Genomic DNA, 17,322 nt, shown 5'->3' on the forward strand with positions numbered 1-17,322 from the left:
ATTTTCCATAGTTAAACTGAACATGAATATAAATTTATGCTGGAGAGCAGCTCAATTAAATCTACTCAAAAATGTACCAAATTGGAAGTAAAAGATAATTAACTTAAGCTTAAATTAGAAATATTAATTCTACAAAAATTAAAATTTAGTTCAAGCAACAGATTTGCCTGAGGTTTGAATATGTTAAAATATATTATGCTCAAAAACACACCCTTGGCCCATGCTTTTATTAAATAGGATGATTTATTATGAACAGTAATAAATTATTATTAAAAAATTGAGTTAGAATTCAGGTAACTGAAATTGCTGATGAAATCTGAGAGTCTTCCCTAATTCACTTGTAAATATATTCTAAACTTTACATTTCAAGACATTAGAATCTACAGGTTAACGTTTTTCTTAAATTAACTCTCACTGACTACAACACACATGTAGAGAAATAAAAAACAAATCATAAGTTTTATAACTTGATGGATCTTCTTACACTTTATTTTTTAATCTAAAAATTCCAAGGACTTCCCTGGTGGTGCAGTGGTTAAGAATCCTCCTGCCAATGCAGGGGACGTGGGTTCGAGCCCTGGTCCAGGAAGATCCCACATGCCATGGAACCAAGCCCGTGTGCCACAACTACTGAGCCTGCGGCCCACAACTACTGAGCCCACGTGCCTAGAGCCCATGCTTCGCAACAAGAGAAGCCACCACAATGAGAAGCCACCACAATGAGAAGCCTGCACACCTCAACAAAGAGTAGCCCCCACTCACTGCAACTAGAGAAAGCCCACGAGCAGCAACAAAGACCCAATGCAACCAAAAAAAAAAAAATTTAATTACAATTCCACTTCTAAGAATTTATCCTAAAAAGATTAAAAATCAAGGTGTGGGCTTCCCTGGTGTCACAGTGGTTGAGAGTCTGCCTGCCGATGCAGGGGACACAGGTTCGTGCCCCGGTCTGGGAAGATCCCACATGTCACGGAGCGGCTGGGCCCATGAACCATGGCCGCTGAGCCTGTGCGTCCGGGGCCTATGCTCCACAGTGGGAGAGGTCACAACAGTGACAGGCCAGCGTACCGCAAAAAAAAAAAAAAAAAAAGAAAGAAATCAAGGTGTCAAAATGCCTATCGTGGCTATAACTTATAATGGAAAAAAACAGAAAAAACTATACATTTATCAACAAAACGTTTATTATAGTTGTCTTAATACATCAATAAATGGAAAACTGTGCTATTAAAAGGTGAAGGAGGGCTTCCCTGGTAGTGCAGTGGTTGACAGTCTGCCTGCCGATGCAGGGGACACGGGTTCGTGCCCGGGTCCGGGAGGGTCTCACATGCCGCAGAGCGGCTGGGCCCGTGAGCCATGGCCGCTGAGCTTGCGTGTCCAGAGCCTGTGCTCCACAATGGGAGAGGCCACAACAGTGAGAGGCCCGCGTACCGCAAAAAAAAAAAAAAAAAAAAAAAGGTGGAGGATGATACAGATCTAAATCCACTGCCATAAAAAGATAACATTATTGAGTGCAAAAAGTAAGTGACAAAATACAATGTAATCTATTTTTCACATTGTTTTCATTTATGTAAAAGCTTCTGAGTCTAAAGAAAGCTCTATGAGTATCTCTACTAAATATCAACAATGATGGTATCTTTGGTGGGATTTAAGGTGATTTCCATTTTGTTTTTTTTATATTGATATTTTATAACTACTTTGTAACAATACCATTTATAAATGTTCACAACATACAAGGCATATACACTACACACAAACATACATATATGCCTTAAATACATTATTTCACACAAATCAGTAGAGGAATGCATTATTACCTCATTATACAGATGGAGAAACTGGGGATTAATGAGTTTAAGGAATTTGACCAATATATTTACAGCCAGTATTTATAACCAAATCTGTTTAAGTCCAAAAGCCTGTCCTATTAATAATTAGAAACCATTATTAAGGATATGGGGATGTAGGGGGAAAGCCATAGGGTAAGTAACTTATTTTTGATCCTATGCAATTTTAAATCCAATTAACAGGGCTTCACAAAATAGAATCCCCAGACCAAGAACTACTCCAGTAAAAGTATAATAGCTATGTGTTATATCTATCAATTTATTCACTTATTCAGCAGTCATTGTGCAACTGATGAGGAAACAGGAATTTTCATTACCATCATCACCACAGCTGCCATGTACTGAGCACCAACTATGTTCCAGATACCCATTCTCTGAAAGTCACTTTACTAGTATTATTTTTATTTAGTCAGATTTGGCTCCTGCACTCAAGCACATGGAACTCTAATAAGTGACATAGTCTTGGAAACAAATAACCGCATTGCTGTATGATGGATGTAGGCATAAAGCAAAACGTGATCATCTCTTCTTGGAGATGGGTGGGTGGGTCTAGAGGAGTAGACAGAAGCTTAGCAGGCACAGATTTAACTGAGTGGCAGGAAGGGCACTGGCACTGGGGAAAAGTTATTTTCATATATGAAAAGATATGTACAGAGCAACAGCCAGCTCTACCCAACACCAGTCCCTCCCATCAAGAAACTTGTACAAGGGCTTCCCTGGTGGCGCAGTGGTTGAGAGTCCGCCTGCCGATGCAGGGGACACGGGTTCGTGCCCCAGTCTAGGAAGATCCCACACGCCATGGAGCGGCTGGGCCCGTGAGCCATGGCCGCTGAGCCTGCGCATCCGGAGCTTGTGCTCTGCAACGGGAGAGGCCAAACAGTGAGAGGCCCGGGTACCGCAAGAAAAAAAGAAACTTGTACAAGACTCTTAGATAGCCTCATCCACCAGAGGTCAGACAGCAGAAGCAAGAAGAACTACAATCCTGCAGCCCATGGAACGAAAACCACATTCACAGAAGGACAGACAAGATGACAAGGCAGAGGGCTATGTACCAGATGAAGGAACAAGATAAAACCCCAGAAAAACAACTAAATGAAGTGGAGATAGGCAACCTTCCAGAAAAAGAATTCAGAATAACGACAGTGAAGATGATCCAGGACCTCTGAAAAAGAATGGAGACAAAGATCAAGAAGATGCAAGAGGGCTTCCCTGGTGGCACAGTGGTTGAGAATCTGCCTGCCAATGCAGGGAACACGGATTTGGGCCTGGTCTGTGAGGATCCCACATGCCGCGAAGCAACTAGGCCCATGAGCCACAACTACTGAGCCTGTGTGTCTGGAGCTTGTGCTCCACAACAAGAGAGGCCGTGACAGTGAGAGGCCCGCACACCACAATGAAGAGTGGCCCCCGCTTGCCACAACTAGAGAAAGCCCTCGAACAGAAACGAAGACCCAACACAGCCAAAAATAAATAAATAAATAAATTTAAAAAAAGAAGATGCAAGAAATGTTTAAAAAAGACCTAGAAGAATTAAAGAACAAACAAACAGAGATGAACAATACAATAACTGAAATGAAAACTACCCTAGAGGAATCAATAGCAGAATAACTGAGGCAGAAGGATGGATAAATGACCTAGAAGACAGAACGGTGGAATTCACTGCTGCGGAACAGAATAAAGAAAAAAGAATGAAAAGAAATGAAGACAGCCGAAGAGAGCTCTCAGACAACATTAAATGCAACAACATTTGCAATATAGTGGTCGCAGAAGGAGAAGAGAGAGAAAGGACCCAGGTAAACATTGGAAGAGATTATAGTTGAAAACTTCCCTAACATGGGAAAGGAAATAGCCACCCAAATCCAGGAAGCGCAGAGAGTCCCATACAGGATAAACCCAAGGAGAAACAGGCCAAGACACATAGTAATCAAATTGGCAAAAATTAAAGACAAAGAAAAATAATTGAAAGCAGCAAGGGAAAAATGACAAGTAACATACAAGGGAACTCTCATAAGGTTAACAGCTGATTTCTCAGCTGAAACTCTACAAGCCAGAAGGGAGTGGCATGACATATTTAAAGTGATGAAAGGGAAGAACCTGCAACCAAGATTACTCTACCCAGCAAAGATCTCATCCAGATTCGATGGAGAAATCAAAAGCTTTACAGACAGGCAAAAGCTAAAAGAATTCAGCACCACCAAACCAGCTCTACAACAAATGCTAAAGGAACTTCTCTAAGTGGGAAGCACAAGAGAAGAAAAGGACCTACAAAAACAAACCCAAAACAACTAAGAAAATGGTAACAGGAACATACATATTGATAATTACCTTAAATGTGAATGGATTAAATGCTCCAACCAAAAGACACAGACTCACTGAATGGATACAAAAACAAGACCCATATATATGCTGTCTACAGGAGACCCACTTCAGACCCAGGGACACATGCACACTGAAAGTGAGGGGATGGAAAAAGATATTCCATTCAAATGGAAATCAAAAGAAAGCTGGAGTAGCAATACTCATATCAGATAAAATAGACTTTAAAATAAAGAATGTTACAAGAGACAAGGAAGGACACTACATAATGATCAAGGGATCAATCCAAGAAGAAGATATAACAATTATAAATATAAAAGCACCCAACACAGGAGAACCTCAATACATAAGGCAGCTGCTAACAGCTATAAAAGAGGATATCGACAATAACACAATGATATTGGGGGACTTTAACACCTCACTTACATCAATGGACAGATCATCCAAACAGAAAATTCCTAAGGAAACAGAAGCTTTAAATGACACAATAGACCAGATAGATTTAATTGATATTTATAGGACATTCCATCCAAAAACAGCAGATTACACTTTCTTCTCAAGTGCACACAGGACATTCTCCAGGATAGATCACATCTTGGGTCACAAATCAAGCCTCAGTAAATCTAAGAAAACTGAAATCATATCAAGCATCTCTTCTGACCGCAACGCTATGACATTAGAAATCAACCACAGGGGAAAAAAAGTAAAAAACACATACACATGGAGGCTAAACAATACGTTACTAATAACCAAGAGATCATGGAAGAAATCAAAGAGGAAATCAAAAAATACCTAGAGGCAAATGACAATGAAAATATGGTGATCCAAAACCTATGGGACGCAGCCAAAGCAGTCATAAGAGGGAAGTTTATAGCTATACAAGCCTACCTCAAGAAACAAGAAAAATCCCAAATAAACAATCTAACCTTACACCTAAAGGAGCTAGAGAAAGAAGAACAAACAAAAACCTAAGTTAGCAGAAGGAAAGAAATCATAAAGATCAGAGCACAAAACAATGAAATAGAAACAAAGAAAACATAGCAAAGATCAATAAAAGTAAAAGCTGGTTCTTTGAGAAGATAAAATTGATAAACCATTAGCCACACTTATCAAGAAAAAGAGGGAGAGGACTCAAATCAATAAAATTAGAAGTGAAAAAGGAGAAGTTACAAGAGACACTGCAGAAATACAAAGCATCCTAAGACTACTACAAGCAACTCTATGCCAATAAAATAGACACAACCTGGAAGAAATGGACAAATTCTTAGAAAGGTATAAACTTCCAAGACTGAACCAGGAAGAAGTGGGAAATATGAACAGAACAATAACAAGTAATGAAATTGAAACTATGATTAAAAATCTTCCAACAAACAAAAGTCCAGGACCAGGTGGCTTCACAGGCGAATTCAATCAAACATTTAGAGAAGAGCTAACACCCATCCTTCTCAAACTCTTCCAAAAAATTGCAGAGGAAGGAACATTCCCAAACTCATTCTACAAGGCCACCATCACCCTGATACCAAAACCAGACAAAGAAACTACAAAAAAAGAAAATTACAGACCAATATCACTGATGAATATAGATGCAAAAATCCTCAACAAAATACTAGCAAACAGAATCCAACAACACACTAAAAGGATCATACACCATGATCAAGTGGGATTTATGCCAGGGATGTAGGGATTCTTCAATATATGCAAACCAATCAATGTGACACACCATATTAACAAACTGAAGAAGAAAAACCATATGATCATCTCAATAGAGGCAGAAAAAGCTTTTGACAAAATTCTACACCCATTTATGATAAAAACTCTCCAGAAGGTGGGCATAGAGGGAAACTACCTCAACATAATAAGGCTATATATGACAAACCCACAGTCAACATCATTCTCAATGGTGAAAAACTGAAACCGTTTCCTCTAAGATCAGGAACAAGACAAGGGTGTCCACTCTCACCACTCTTATTCAACATAGTTTTGGAAGTCCTAGCCACAACAATCAGAGAAGAAATAAAAGGAATACAAACTGGAAAAGAAGTAGTAAAACTGTCACTGCTTGCAGATGACATGATACTATACATAGAGAATCCTAAAGATGTCACCAGAAAACTAGAGCTAATCAATGAATTTGGTAAAGTTTCAGGATACAAAATTAATGCACAGAAATCTCTTGCATTCTTATATACTAATAATGAAAAATCTGAAAGAGAAATTAAGGAAACACTCCCATTTACCACTGCAACAAAAAGAATAAAATACTTAGGAATTAACCTACCTAGGGAGACAAAAGACCTGTATGCAGAAAACTATAAGACACTGATGAAAGAAATTAAAGATGATACCAACAGATGGAGAGATATACCATGTTCTTGGGTTGGAAGAAACAATATTGTGAAAATGACTATACTATGCAAAGCCATCAATACGTTCAATGCAATCCCTATCAAATTACCAATGGCATTTTTTACAGAACTAGAACAAAAAATCTTAAAATTTGTATGGAGACACAAAAGACCCTGAATAGCCAAAGTGGTCTTGAGAGAAAAAAATGGAGCTGGAGGAATCAGACTCCCTGACTTCAGACTATAGTACAAAGCTACAGTAATCAAGACAATATGGTACTGGCACAAAAACAGAAATATAGATCAAAAGAACAGGATAGAAAGCCCAGAGATAAACCCACGCACCTATGGTCAACTCATCTATGACAAAGGAGGCAAGGATATACAATGGAGAAAAGATAGTCTCTTCAATAAGTGGTACTGGGAAAACTGGACAGCTAAATGTAAAAGAATGAAATTAGAACACTCCCTAACTCCATACACGAAAATAAACCCAAAATGGATTAGAGACCTAAATGTAAGACCGGACACTATAAAACTCTTAGAGGAAAACATAGGAAGAACACTCTTTGCCACAAATGACAGCAAGATCTTTTCTGATCCACCTCCTAGAGTAATGGAAATAAAAACAAAAATAAACAAATGGTTCCTAATGAAACTTCAAAGCTTTTGCACAGCAAAGGAAACCATAAACAAGACGAAAGGACAACCCTCAGAATGGGAGAAAATATTTGCGAATGAATCAACCAACAAAGGGGTAATCTTCAAAATATATAAACAGCTCATGCAGCTCAATATTAAAAAAACAAACAACCCAATCCAAAAGTGGGCAGAAGACCTAAATAGACATTTCTCCAAAGAAGACATACAGATGGTGATAAAGCACATGAAAAGCTGCTCAACATCACTAATTATTAGAGAAATGCAAATCAAAACTACAATGAGGTATCACCTCACACCAGTTAGAATGGGCATCACCAGAAAATCTACAGACAACAAATACTGGAGAGGGTATGGAGAAAATGGAACCCTCTTGCACTGCTGGTAGGAATGTAAATTGATACAGCCACTATGGAGAACAGTACGGAGGTTCCTTAAAAAACTAAAAATAGAACTACCATATGACCCAGCAATCCCACTACTGGGCATATACCCAGAGAAAACCATAATTCAAAAATACACATGCACCCTATTTTCATTGCAGCACTATTTACAATAGCCAGGTCATGGAAGCAACCTAAATGCCCATCGAGAGATGAATGGATAAAGAAGATGTGGTACATATATATAATGAAATATTACTCAGCCATAAAAAGGAATGAAATTGAGTCATTTGTAGAGACGTGAATGGATCTAGAGACTGTCATACAGAGTGAAGTAAGTCAGATAGAGAAAAACAAATATTGTATATTAACGCATACATGTGGAACCTAGAAAAATAGTACAGATGAACCAGTTTGCAGGTCAGAAATTGAGATACAGATGTAGAGAACAAACGTATGGACACCAAGGTGGGGGGAAGTGGTGGTGGTGGTGTGTGTGTGTGTGTGTGTGTGTGTGTGTGTGTGTGTGTGGTGAATTGGGAGATTGGGATTGACATGTGTACACTAATACGTATAAAATGGATAACTAATAAGAACCTGCTGTATAAAAAAATAAATAAAATTAAATTAAAAAAAAAAAGATATGTAGGTAGGAAACTGCAGCTCTCTTCCTAGGAGCCACAGGTATAGCTTTGGGGGGCAGAGTATAGACTAACAGAATAAAGATACCCAGATCCTGTTCAAAGAAGACTTTGTAGAATATTTTCCCTTTCCAAAAATCTTGGGCACCAGCCCCCATGAAAAACAATCCTCACTTTCCAAACCTCTGCCTTCAGTTCTGCACATCGGAGAAATGAAGGGAAGAAAGAGGCACCAAGGCAGAGATGGAACAGGGAAGATGACTGAAACTCACATGAAAACAAAATTTCACTATAACAAAAAGGTATTTCTGGATAAATTTTCACATTAATTTTTTTCTCGAAAGACAAAATAATATACTTCAACCTCTAATAACTTAATAGTTGTGTAAAAGAGGTTTTAAGAACTAAATTTAATAAACAGTGTTGAAATAAGGTCTTCTGCAACTTCATTTATTTCTTGTGAAATACATTGTTCCCAAAGGAACACATTAATTTACAAGGTTTAAGCGTGAGGGATGTATTTTCTCTCAAACAAAATGAATTAAACTGAAATACCTTCTGAAGGCAAAGTATGAGTATGCAGCTCACATCTCTCCAAATTTGATATATTAGGAAAATAGTAAGATATTCCTTTGAATTCTAAACCCTGACACTATTGAAAAATATCAACTTCAAGGAAGTGAGCAGAGAAATATGTTCTTATGTTGCTCTGATTCTTAGTGTTTCTGTGGAAATAGCCCCAACTGCTATAGGTTGGTTCACTTGACCAAATGAAATAGGGTGTCTGTGGAGTTTCCTATTACATGCAGGGAATAGAAAGGAATAAGTGAATGGAGTCATAAGTATAATCTACCTCTGAACAGCTCATTAATATTGCAGAGGAATCATGCTTTCCTAGGAGGTTGAGGCATTACAGCCTACCTCTATTAATGGTATTGTTACTCAAATAAGTAAATAAGATCTCAGGTGAATAGTGACCTGGAATTCCTCTTCTAAGAACATCGATACATACTAGGAGTCAAGACTTCCCCCCAGACTAGTAAGACCCAGATTAATAGTTGCTTCTTTCAAACAAATGATCTGATTAGCACTCTACTCCAATTCCCTCTGCTACCAGAATTTTTTTCTCTTGACTTCAAAACATTTTTCTTGCTGTGTCTACAGCCACAAAATCAGTCATCAAAGGACCTTATCAAAGTCCCCAACTCTCCTCCTTCAAGCCACAGTTTCTGTCTTTTTTTTTTTTTTCGTTTTTTAAACACAAGTCTCATCAGCGAATCAGTGTTGTAGAGGCAGGATTCCATCACACACATTTTATCGCTTTTGAAGCATACCTCATACAGAGTGCTCCTGTACTTTTTTAACGAGGACACTGAGACTCACAAGCTCAGTAACTAGTGCAAGGGTTCTAGGCGAGGTAGTGGCAGAGTTCAGAATCCAAACTCATGTCTTCCGGTCCCAAAGCCTCTTTCCAGTGAGGATGCAGCCTTTGGTATGGGTGAAATGTATATTCAACTTGATGCCATGGGACTCCTGCTACTTTACTTAATACTCATCATAATCACCCATATGCCATCCCCAACCACCTCCCTCCTTGTCCAAAATAATTCCCAGCACCCAATTCTCATTCCAAACTCTGTACAGTGGTGAAGGCCTAGAAAAATCCAGTTCAAGTGTCAACTTTAAAAACTCTGTCTCACCAGAGTATAGGACTATCTTCTCAGTCACTTCCTTATGTGTATGATATATGTGTGAAGAATTTTTTCAATGAAAAAAACTGCACCTGGCAGGTTGGCTAAGGTCTGATTATATTCAATGTTTTGCCAGATTTGGGGGCTGGGAAACACTCTCTCACATACTGGTAGTGGGGTGGAAAATTTGTATAACACTAAAGAAAGATGATTTGATATATTTATGCCACAGGAATTGCACAAAGACATATACACCAGTATGTTATAGTATTATTTGTACTGATATGGAAAATGATACATCATTCATTAAAAAAGGTATGTACAATATGATTCTATTTGTGGTTATTAACTATAAAATCTATATTTGCACAAATGTGTATGAGCATGCATGAGACCAGTAGGAAGGATGGTAAACTGACAGTGGTTTCTTCTGGAGGAGTAGTATTACAGAGGAAAAAGAGGGAAGATTATTACTTTTACCTGTACAATTACAATTTTTTATGATTACATGTTACTTTAAAAACATGTCAAAAAGTTAAGTTTCTCTAAGTTAAAAAAGAGAAAAACAACAAGAAGAAGCAAAACCTTTACAACAACTCAGTATGTTAGGGAATCCATTAGAGTTTTTTCTATTTTTTAGTATTTGCTAACCTAATACTTTTGACTCGTAGCCAGAAACAAGGATGGGCAATAAAATTTAGTCAAAATAATTTTAAATTATATTTAAATATTGTGCAAAATTTTGAGCCTTCAGCTCTCCTGCCCTCATTTTTCCAGCCACAGCCCCTATGTCTAGATCAGTCCTGCTTCTCTTGGCATTTAGAGTAAATGGATGGAGACAGAGACTCAAAATGAAGGGCAGGAAGTACTATGGACCATGTAGGTATCTCTCCTTTGTCCTTTGCAGATTCAAGGACACATTCAATGCTACTTGAATTGGTTGTCGAAATTGCTAGTCCCATCACTGAGTACACCATTTTATTTCATGCAACTGGTACGGAATCTGAACTGAGGAGCAAATGGTTATATTTTCTACAGTGAGGTTACAGAGGTTCCTGGTATTTTGTCAGTGTTCTATAAGAAGAGCAAAAATTCACATCTAGACTCCTGATTACATTTATACCATATATCAATTAGGTAACTTACAAAAAGCACACCTAGGCCTTCAACATCAGAGATTCTCATCTAGTAGGCTGGGGTGAAGGGTTGTTATTTAGGTGAAACTGTCCCATGATTCTGATACACAACCTCAGTTGAGAGCAACTTATATAGTTAAAGAGATTTATTTTGCAAACCTTTTGAGAAGGGATTTACAGCTTTCTTTTTTTTTTTTGCTTTACAGCTTTTATGTTCCCCAGAATAGAGATAAGAAATACCTTAGGCTAAATTATATGCTGAAATTTGAGAAGCAAAAATTTAGATCCCAGAATCACAAAACATTAAGTTTGAAAGTTTCTCGATGATATTATTGACTCTCCTTCTAGTTAAGTGATGATCAGAGATTAAGGGACTTATACAAGAAAGAGAGTTACTTAAAAATATATCTAGTACTAGAAGCCATCTCTCATAAAAAAAAAAGGTACATTTTCAACAAATAATAACTAATAATATCTGTTTCTCCATTCTGTAATCTTTACCATTGAACTTCAAGCCAATTACCTAAAGTTAAAAAATTTTAAAATAAAAACCCTCTATATTAAGAAGAGATATCAGATCTAAAGGTGTTTTTTTCTTTTTAAAAATTTTATTTATTTATTTTTGGCTGAGTTGGGTCTTCATTGCTGCGCGCGGGATTCCTCTAGCTGTGGCAAGCAGGGGCTACTCTTTGTTGCAGTACGCGGGCTTCTCATTGTGGTGGCTTCTCTTGTTGTGGAGCATGGGCTCTAGGCTCACAGGCTTCAGTAGTTGTGGCACGTGGGCTCCATAGTTGTAGCTCGCGGGCTCTAGAGTGCAGGCTCAGTAGTTGTGGCATGCAGGCTTAGTTGCTCCGTGGCATGTGGGATCTTTCTGGACCAGGGCTCGAACCCGTGTCCCCTGCATTGGCAGGCAATTTTTATTTAGGATAATAACAAAAATAATTTCGTAAGCTTATGCTAAAACAGTTGAGCTAGGTCTTAAAAATGCCAAAGTATACTGAATAAAATACATGGGCAAAAGATGGAATGAGAGAAATGCACATCTGTACTGAGAACTTATTTAAATGGTTCAATGTAGTGGGATCATAGAATGATGAAGTAGTGGCAGAAGCTGGAAAGGTAGGTTAAAGATATCTTTTTTTTTTTTTTTTTTTTTTTGTGGTATGCAGGCCTCTCCCGTTGCAGAGCACAGGCTCCGGACACGCAGGCTCAGCGGCCATGGCTCACGGGCCCAGCCGCTCCACGGCATGTGGGATCCTCCTGGACCTGGGCACGAACCCATGCCCCCTGCATCAGCAGGCAGACTCTCAACTACTGCGCCACCAGGGAAGCCCTAAAGATATCTTTTGAAAGACTTTGAATATTATGGTAAAGAGTTTTGACTATCCCACAAGTGTGTCCTTTTGTGTTATATTTAAATATTTTAAAACATGCACAAATAAGTTAAATAGGTGCAGAAAAAGTAATTGACAAAAAAACAATGTCAAATTGTGATTTAAAAAGGAAAAAGAGGAGGAGAGGTTGGGGAAGGAGGAGGGAAAGGAATGAAACGCAGGCAGGAAGGAAAGAAGGAAAAATAAAAGATCATAAAGACTGAAAAGGAAGAAATAAAACTCCCTATACACAGATGGCACGATTGTTTACCTCTAGAAAATGCTAAGATAGCCATAAAAACTACTACAATAAGTTAGTTAAGCATGATTATAGGATACAAGGTCAATATACAGATATATGAAAATCAATTGTATTTCTATATATGTACTAGCAATAAGAGAACTGGAGAATATAAAATACATAAGAATACACTTAACTGAAAATGGAAAGGTTCTACACCAAAATTTATGCAACACTGCAGATAAGTAATTAAATGGAGAGATATCACGTTCATAATTTGGAAGACTCAGTATTGTTAAGATGTCTAGTGCTTCTAAATTAAACTATAGATTCAATATAATCTCAATAAAAATTCTAGTTGGCTTTTTTTTTTAAAATAAAAATTTACAAGTTGGCTCTAAGATTCACATGGAAATTCAAATGACCTAGAGTAGCCAAAATCAATTTTGATGAATAAGAACAAAGTGAAGTATGGACAAAATTATTGAAATAATTCAAAAAGACACATTCACCCCTATGTTCATAGCAGTACTATTCACAATAGCCAAAACATGGAAACAACCTAAATGTCCATCAACAGATGAATGGATAAAGAAGATGTGGCACATATATATAAAATGGAATACTACTCAGCCATAAAAAATTCCAAAGTAATGCCATTTGCAGCAACATGGATGCAACGAGAGATTATCATACTAAGTAAAGTAAGTCAGAAACAGAAAGACAAACACCATATAATATCACTTAAATGTGGAATCTAAAATATGACATGAATGAACCTATCTACAAATCAGAAACAGAGTCACAGACATAGAAATCAGACTTGTAGTTGCCAAGGGGGGTGGGGGAGGGAGAGGGATGGACTGAGAATTTGGGGTTGGTACATGCAAACTCTTACATTTAGAATAATAAATGGATAAACAACATTTGTCCTACTGTACAGCACAGGGAACTATATCCATTCTCTTGGGATAAACCATAATGGAAAGGAATATTTAAAAAAGAATGTACCTATGTGTAAAACTGAGTCACTCTGCTGTACAGCAGAGATTGGCATAATATTGTAAATCAACTATACTTCAATAAAAATAATTCAATAAATAAATAATTTAAAAGAAAACAACAAAGTCAAGTATCACCTCAAATCTGTCAGAATGGCTATCATCAAATAGAACACAAATAACAAACATTGGCAAGGATGTGGAGAAAATGGAACCCTCAAATACTGTTGGTGGGAATGTAAACTGGTGCAGCCACCATGGAAAATCATACGTAGATTTCTCGAAAAACCTAAAATAGAATTACTATATAACCCAGCAATTCCACTCCTGGGTATATACCTGAAAGAAACAAAACACTAATCTGAAAAGATACATACACCCGAATGTTCATAGTAGCACTATTTACAACTGCCAAGATATGGAAGCAACCTAAGTGTCCATCAACAGATGAATGGAAAAGAAGATGTGATATATATACACAATGGAATACTATTCAACCATAAAGAAAAGAAATTTTGCCATTTGCAGCAACATGGATGGACATGGATGGTATCATGCTAAGTGAAATAAGTCAGAGAGACAAATATGGTATGATATCACTTATATGTGGAATCTAAAGGATACAACAAACTAGTAAATATAACAAAAAAGAAGTGCACTCACAGATATAGAAAACAAACTAGTGGTTACCAGTGGGGAGAGGGAAAGGGGGGGGTGATATGGAGATAGGGGATTAAGAGGTACAAACTATTAGGTATAAAATAAGCTACTGGGCTCCCCTGGTGGCGCAGTGGTTGAGAATCTGCCTGCTGATTCAGGGGACATGGTTTCGAGCCCTGGCCCGGGAGGATCCCACATGCTGCAGAGCAACTAAGCCTGTGCGCCACAACTACTGAGCCTGCGCTCTAGAGCTTACATGCCACAACTACTGAAGCCCACGTGCCTGGAGCCTGTTCTCTGCAACAAGAGAAGCCACCGCAATGAGAAGCCCGTGCACCACAACGAAGAGTAGCCCCCACTCACCTCAACCGGAGAAAGCCTGCGCGCAACAAGGACCCAACGCAGCCAAAAATTAAAAATAAAATAAAATAAGCTACCAGTATATATTACACAGCACAGTGAATATAGCCAGTACTTTATATAATAACTATAGAGTATAACCTTTAAAACTGTGAATCATTATATTGTACACCTGTACGTATGTAATATTTTACAATCGACTATAATTTTACATCAACTATAAAAAATTTTAAAAAACAAAGGACTTAGCACAACCTGAATTAAAGACTTGCTATAAAGATACATTTTAATCAAGGCAATGCAGTAATGGCATAAATGATAAACAGATTAATAGAAGAGAACTGAGAGCCTGAAAATATACGTATAGTTACATGGTCATCTCATTCTTGACAAAGGTGCAAAGGAATTCGATGGGAAAGAAAAGTCTTTCACAAATGGTGCCGAAACAACTGGATATTCAGCTGGGGAAAAAATAAACCCCATCCCCTATCTCACACCACATACACAGAATAACTCAAGCTGAATCATAGAACTAAATATAAAAGCTAAAATTATAAAGCCTATATAGGACAATAGTGTTGCAACCTGAAGGATGGCAAAGATTCTTAGCTAAGACAACAACTATAAAAGAAAAAAATGAATAAAGATTTTATCAAAACTAAGAACTTCTATACATATAAAGATACCATTAAGAATATAAGTAGGCAAGCCACAGATTGAGAAAAGATCCATAAACCATATATCTGATAAAGAACTAGTATCCAGAATATATTCCAGAATATATTCCTACATTCAATTCAATTATAAAAAGACAAATAATTAAAAATGAGAAGAATTGATACTCCACAAAAGTTTCTGGGGAGATGGAAATGATAGGTGTTTGGGTTATAGAGGTGTACACAGTTGTCAAAATTGTACAGATAAAATCTGTGCATTTCATTTTATGTAAATTATAACACACATACATATACACACAGGACTATAAAAATAATATTTTCTGAGTAGGGGTGGGTATATGGAGGTATAGGTGATATACAAATGACAGTATTGGTAATTGTTGATCAATGTGATGGCTAACAAGAGAATTTCATTATGTTATTCTGTTTATTTTGTAGATTAAAAAAAAACCTCCATAATAAAGCTTTTTTAAAAGGGCAGAAAACATATAAGGGTATACCTCCCCAGTTAACATTTTCCCATACCTTTTGATTTTTAATACTCAAACTTCATAGAATCTACATCTCTCTCAATACAATATTTTTCAATAAATGCTTATAAAGGAAAAATTTATATCTATACTCCCAATACAAAGCAAAAGATTTTAAACAAAACATTGTGAGGGAAAAGGTCAGAGCTGTATTTCAAGTACAGGATCACAGGAAGATATTTTGAGACACAAACTCAGTGTCAACAAGGAGGATGTACAGCTTAGATGCTGGCAGAGTTAACAGAAGCCATGTTACTGCATACAAAGCAACTGTGTGTTAGCATCATATTATTTTGTGATTCTGAAGCAATATCAGACACTTTACATCTTAACATAATTACGTGTTACCTACATACAATATCTTTACTGTGTCTTAGTTGCATTTTAGGAAACTGACGTCTGGTCTGGGGTTGACATGTAATGCATAATTTTTCCTGACTTAATGAGAAATTGGCATATGCTTACTGCTTTGGGTGGAACACCTGCTTTTCTGGTTGGATTACTGATTTTAGGCCTGTCTCTTAAAAACTATAATTAAAACACACATACAGGACCCATGTTTGTGATGAGTTCAAGCAGGTGTTTGATACTGTTAGTAAGTCAAACTTGGAATAAGAATTTCATTAACACTTTTCTTTCAGGCTTTGTGTCTTAAGATTGCATGGTGACTGTAAGAAATTTCTATTGTGCAAATAAAGCAAAATACAGAAATAAATTATATGATGAGGCTGACATAAGGAAACACTCTTCCATAACCGAAGAGCATGTCTTTCCAGCCTGCATTTCAGTATGACAATGAGTGGGGCTGGAAGGGAGTGGGCAAGAAATTGGAAAAAGGAGAGACCAGAGGCCTGGACAACTATCCCAATATGTCATGTAAGGGTCCGAGGGAAAACTGCATTAAGGAGAGTCTTGAGAGGCACTGCTGAAATCCACTGATTCCTTCCAAATGGCATGTTTCTTCCCCTGCATACATTCCTATGCCTATTTTTTTATAATCTTCCACCGTAATTGAGTTCCTTCGAATATCCTCATTTTTACTTTCTCTTTCATGCCACTTTCTCGCCATGATTTTAAGACAACGTGGCTCACTGTAGCGATCCCATACAAAGCTTTTGGGGAGCAATAACGAGGACTGCAATAATAAAAATTAAGTGATTGCCATTCCTCCAAAAGATCAGTAACAAAATAGATTTTTAGCCTAAATATTTCAGCAGCATAAAGATAATGACATGTGACCGAATAATTCAAAACACTTCCCCCGACAAGCCAAAGACAGAAACAGAAATGGCCAAGAGTAGAGCTCAAAGACTTCACTCCGGGAAACACAGAAAAGAATCAGGCCAAACTATATGAGCAAGGTTTTCCATAATATTTCCTACGGCCTGAAATAAAATCTGAACTCTATAATGGCACTGAAGGGGAAAGCTCTCAACTTGGGCAAGAACAATCTCAAAACAAAAA

At 37.4% G+C, this 17,322-nt stretch overlaps 1 protein-coding gene across 8 annotated transcripts in view; it reads right to left on the minus strand.

Moving 5' to 3' along the window:
* PATJ (PATJ crumbs cell polarity complex component) overlaps window positions 1–17,322 on the minus strand; it is a 357,190-nt gene that overhangs the window by 125,885 nt on the left and 213,983 nt on the right. The gene's annotated exons all lie outside the window — the stretch shown is intronic.

The sequence above is a fragment of the Grampus griseus genome, assembly GCF_964374135.1.
Source record: "Grampus griseus genome assembly, chromosome: 1".
In the NCBI taxonomy this organism is placed as follows: domain Eukaryota; kingdom Metazoa; phylum Chordata; class Mammalia; order Artiodactyla; family Delphinidae; genus Grampus; species Grampus griseus.